The following is a 5,879-nucleotide window of genomic DNA, read 5'->3' as shown; positions in this document are numbered from 1 at the left end:
TGTAGCTTAACTCTCAATGGTCAAAGTTGGATCTCTTCTCAATTAACAGAAGCTTCAGAGCTTGTCTTCTACTTCTACCACTGGGATTGTCTACTACATAGCTCTTCTGTAAGTTGTTGAGGAATATTCTATCTCAAGAACTGTTGTTGTTTTTTTCTTTCCATATATGGCTAGGTGGTTAAGGCATTCTGCCAGAGTCAGAAAGATCTGAGTTTGAATTTGTCCTCAAATACTTACTGTGTGATCCTCGGCAAGCCATTTAACTTTTCTATGCCTAATTTTCCTCAACTATGAAATGGGTATAATAATAGCACCTACCTTATAGGGTTGTTGGGAAATAATATCTATAAAGACCTTAGCACAGTGCAGCACTGAATAAATGCTAGCTCACTTCCCTCCTCTCAACCTCTCAACCCCCAACTTCCCTGACCTACCCTTCCCTTCCCTTCCCTTCCATTTCCATTCCCTTCCCTCCATCCTATTCCCTTCCCCATGATATTTACTCTATTATCTATTTTCTTTCACCCTACCCCTCTTCAAAAGGGATTTGCTTCTGTCTGTCCCCTCCCCCAATCTGCCCTCCCTTCTTTTGCCCCTGTCTTTATCCCCTTCTCCTCTAAATTGCCACTTTGAATTATCTCTTCTGGACCTATTTTCCAGGTCAGCAGTTTTTCCAAGAAGATATTTCACATTGCCCTCTATTTTTTTTATCCATTTGGATTTGCTTTACTGTGTCTTGGTTTCTCACTAGCTTCCATTTGTTCAATCCTAATTCTTAGGCAATTATTTTGATCAGAGAGCTTTTGTACCTCCTTTTCCATTTGGCCAATTTGGCTTTTCAAGCTGTTTACTTTTTTCTCATGTCTTTCCTGCATCACCCTCATTTCTCTTTCCATTTTTTCCTCTACCTCTCTAACTTTATCTTCAAAGTCCTTTTTGAGCACCTCTATGGCCTGAGACCAATTCATACTTTTCTTGAATCTTTAGATATAGGAGCCCTGATGTTGACACCTTCTCTGAGGGGGCACTTCAATCTTCTCTTGTCACTAAGAAACTTTCTATGGTCCTCACCTTTCTCTGTCTACTCATCTTGCCTTGTTTTTACTTGACTTTTAGCTCCTTAGAGTGGGGCACTGTTCCAGGCTATCCCAAGCTTCAGGAGGGTCCTAGGTGGTATTATTTAAGGAGCAGTTCTTCACTTGCCCTGGCCTCTTCCCTGTCCATAGATGACCCCAGACCAGCTTGCTAATCAACCAACTTTGTGTGTTGTGGTTGTCAGCTCCATTGAACCTGTGCCCCTCCCCCACCTGGGCCACTGCTACTCAAGCCTACCTCCTAGTTCCCAGCAGGGGTTAAAAAACCCAGGTTCTGCCTCAGCACCAGCATAGGCCCCCTGTAGTCTCCCCCTGCCAGGGCTCAGCCCTTCCAGCAGACTGTGAGCTTAGTTCCAGATGACACTGGCACTGCAGCTAATTCAGAGGCTCTGGGGGTCTGCTTTTCTGGTGAGGCCTTCCCGGGACTGGATCTGTGTCAGGTGACTATGGGGTTGGGCTCTACTCCTGTCTCAGCACAGTAGCTCCCTCATTCTGACCTTCCAAACTATCCTTGGTTGGAAAATGATTTCAGCACATTATTCTGTGGGTTTTGCTGCTCCAGGAATTATCCTATGGCATTATTTGGATGTTTTTGGATGATTGTATCATGAGTTTGAGAGCTCACTGCCTTTCCTCTGCCATCTTGGCTCTGCCCCGGAAGTCTCCCCTAACTAGTTTTTTGTTTTGTTTTTGTTTTGGTTTTGTGGGGCAATGGGGGTTAATTGACTTTCCCAGGGTCACACAGCTAGTAAGTAACAATTATCTGAGGGCAGATTTGAACTCAGGTCCTCCTGAATACAGGGCCGATGCTTTATCCACTGTGCCACCTAGATGCCCCCCTTAAATAGTTTTTAAGTGAGGGCTAGATCAACTCAAGAAGTAAACATTCTTGACATTTATTAGGGTAATGATTAGACAAAGTGCAGAAAGAATGTCTTTAGTTAATTCAATTATTAGAAATATCTCTGGATTTCTCTTTGACCATGCTGAAAGGAGAATCCTTAAATAGAATGGTTAAAGACAGATTAAATGATTTTAGGAAAGTGTATCTCCAGGGTACACTAGGCTAAATGAATATTGTTCTGTTTTGATTAATTAAAGCTGTACCTGAGCTTCTTAACTGTTTTATCATATTGTGAAATTTTTGCTTTTGTTTTGTGAATCTTACAAACTGTGTGTGGAAATGTCTTAGGTCAAAAATATTCCCAAGGAAGGATAGATTTCTGTTCCTTTGAATTTTATCTTTAATTAACAAAATTTTCCCTGGAAAATTTGTGCCTAAAATGCAGAGTATATAATTTTTCTTTTACAGTCAGGATCAAAGAGACCTTGACTGGCCAGGGCACTGTGCTGCATCTAATAAGGTGAAATTTAATAGGATAAATGTATTATGCCTGGGTTCAAGAAACCTCCTTAATATAAGATAGGGGAGGCATAAATAAAAGGTTTTAGTGTACTGCAAGCTCAATATGAATTAAGTGTCATATTGCAGCCAAAATATTTAATGTAATCTTGGGCTACATTAAGAGAGTCATGGCTTCCAAGGAACAGGGAAGTGATAGTCCAAATACAGACATCTGGAGTTTCATGTTCAGTGCTTGGCTCCACATTTTAGAAAGCGTTTTGATAGGGAACATCCAGGAGAGAACAAGCAGAATTCAGAAGGGTTTTCATTTCATCATCACCACTGTCATCATCTTGTAGTCATCATCACGGTCATCTTCATCATCATTATAATGATAGCTAATTTGCATATGGCATTTTAAGGTTTCAAAAGCATTCTTCATATGTTATCTTACTGATCCTCACAACCATCCTATGAGATAGGTGCTACTACTATCTTCATTACTGGTTCCCAACATTTTTTTGGTCCTTGAATACCCTTAAACATGTGTTGTGAACTTCCAAGGTAATTTAACCATATGATTTGTAATATTATTTTAGATTTATTATTACGTGTTTATAGTAACTCACAATTACAGTAAGTGCAATAATAATTTCTGCACCCCAATATCTAAGTTAAAGTTTGTATTCTATATAATATAAATTTTAATTATGAAAACCCTAATTATAAAACCTACAGAACCCAATTATGAAATAGTTATCAATATTTTACATGGGATATTTTATGAGAATTAAAAGAAGAAATTCAGTTGAACCTCATATTTTACTATTTCTGCAAACTTTGTTACATTTCTTTTTTTTTACTATGAAAAAATGCTTTAATGGTGTTATCTGTACAACATTCGATGTCCAAAGAACAGGAAAACAGCAAGTGCAGAATGCAGTGAGGACATGAACATCAGGAAAACAAGTTTGTGAGATGAATAAAAAGAGTTCATACAGCTTTCGACATAATTTACAGAGTAACTGATGGACAACTTTACGCCACCTCCTCTTAAGCCTCCTCCTCAAATTCTCCCTCCTACTCAGCTGTGGCATCCTGATACTGCTGATACTCCAGAAACCAAATCATTCGTGTTGCTTTCTGCTTCAGTGACATTCCATTTCATCCATTCCCTCTCCAGTATACCACTGTAAGAAAGCCTTTCCTGTGAAACATGGCTATAAAACTGCTCAGAAATGCGCTTAAAGAGCTTTTGGATGGCAGTTCTGTTATCAATGAAGGTGGCAGACATTTTCAGGTTCCAGGGTGGTATGTCCCAAAATAACTGCTGTTCTTGTTTTGAACATTGAGCATTTTCTCGTCTACCTCCTTCATGGGACATACGGCCTCTGAACACGGCTGCCACTGTATGATTCGCCCGTGCCTCGGTCACAAACAGTCATCATGTTCTTTGCATCAAACATCTGCTGGGTGAGCTCTGGCACAGTTAAAGCACGGTACTGCTGGCTACCACGGCTAGTCAGTAGAGCAAAGCCAGGCATAAAGAAGTGCAGACGGGGAAAGGGAATCATGTTCACTGCCAGCTTACACAAGTCAGCACTAAGCTGCCCTGGGAATCGTAAACAGGTGGTGACGCCACTCATGATTGCTGACACCCGGTGGTTCAGGTCACCACGTGTGGGAGTGGTCAGTTTCAGGGTTCTGAAACTATCATAGAGAGCTTCATTATCAATACAATAGGTTTTCATCTGTATTTTCTAAAGCTGGGTGTACCGAGAGAGTCGCATTGTAGGGCTCTACTACAGTGTCTGATACCTTGGGGGAGGGTTACAACGCTGGAAGTGTTCATGATTCTGTCTGGGTACTCTTCCTGGATCTTGCTGATTAAGAGAGTGCCTATCCCAGGCCCAATCCCACCACCCAGAGAGTGTGTCAACTGGAAGCCCTGGAGACAGTTACAACTTTCCGCTTCTTTTCTTACAACATCTAATACTGAGTCAATCAGTACAACTGAGCCTTTTGCTTAGTTGTTTCCAGCACCACTCTGGGCGAAGACAAAGTTGTCTGGCGCGAAAATCTATCAGAAAGGTCCAGACTGGACAGAGTACATTGTTCCAGGCTCTAGATCGACCAGAACTGCTCGGGGTACATATTTCCCATTGGTGGCTTCATTCTCCAGCTGCAGGTCGCTGTCCCCATGGTAGGTTCCAGCGGTGTCAATACCATATTCGTCCCTGATCACCTCCCAGAATTTTGCGCTGATTTGGTTGCCACACTGCTGGCCTGGAGGTGTATGATCTCCTCATGGTAACGGCCTGCGGCGACGGAGACAAACAGAAGTGGAAGAAGATGGGGGTGCGCAGACTACTCTACATTTCTTTTTCTTTTTCTTTTTTGCGGGATAATGAGGGTTAAGTGACTTGCCCAGGGTCACACAGCTAGTAAGTGTTAAGTGTCTGAGGCCGAATTTGAACTCAGGTCCTCCTGAATCCAGAAAACATTTGTTGAATATAAATAGCATGTTTTATTAAATAATTTACAACTTGGAAGATAGAAAAATAACAATCATATATAACTATTTATTTTGGACTCATTTATATGCATGTGTTTGGCAATATTTGGCTCAACACTAAACAGAACATGAAATATAGTTTGCTTGAGTTTATTTCTGCATTTTGATTTGAAGCAAGAATAAAGTAAAAAGGCTCACTCACACAAATATTCAGTGGAAAGTGCTAAAAGAATTTTACAAGCTCTTTTGCTTGTAAAGAATTGATTGTTTAATTAAATATTTATAAGGCTATAATTTTTGAATGATGTTTGTATTCAAATCCATTATGTCAATTAATTTTTATTTTTCTTTCTTTGTCAATTCATTATCAAGAGTTATAAAAGACCTATCAAATGGGTTGCAAAAACTATTTAATTTATTAAAAATTCAGGAAAATATTCATTGACAATTATTTCTAAAACTTTCAGATGATCTAATATCTCTTGGCAGCTGGACTGAAAGATAGTTTATTTTCTAATAAGAAATATGTAATAGTATGAAACACTCACTACCATACACAATATTGCATAGCATCCAGAATTTTAATTTCTTAATCATACTTTTTACTATTGAACCCTATAATGGTGTGTTAATTTCATTAAAAGTTTTTAAAGATTCTTCTAAATATTTTCTTTGTAGCCTTGGCATATCACTTGTACACTCACATAGGTAAAAAGGATGATCAGTGAAGAAGAAGATTAACTCTTCTTAATTCAAATAAATAAATAAGTAACCAACTAACATCTATTTGTGTTAGAAGTATAACATGTTTGCTGCTTATTTCTCTGCATAAAATGGTAAACACCCAAGTTTGTGACATCATTTAACATGTCAAAACTTGTTTGTGGATGTCTTTCCATATTTCAATACTCAAAACAATGCTTCA

General features: G+C 39.3%; 1 pseudogene; it reads right to left on the bottom strand.

Moving 5' to 3' along the window:
* Positions 1-3,477: 3,477 nt before the first annotated feature.
* LOC122742605 lies at positions 3,478-4,737 on the bottom strand (annotated as a pseudogene).
* Between the last annotated feature and the right edge of the window lie 1,142 nt (positions 4,738-5,879).

Source organism: Dromiciops gliroides, chromosome 2 (genome assembly GCF_019393635.1).
Source record: "Dromiciops gliroides isolate mDroGli1 chromosome 2, mDroGli1.pri, whole genome shotgun sequence".
Classification (NCBI taxonomy): Eukaryota; Metazoa; Chordata; class Mammalia; order Microbiotheria; family Microbiotheriidae; genus Dromiciops; species Dromiciops gliroides.
Note: the sequence above shows the minus strand (reverse complement) of the source record. Positions and strands in the feature narration are given on the sequence as shown.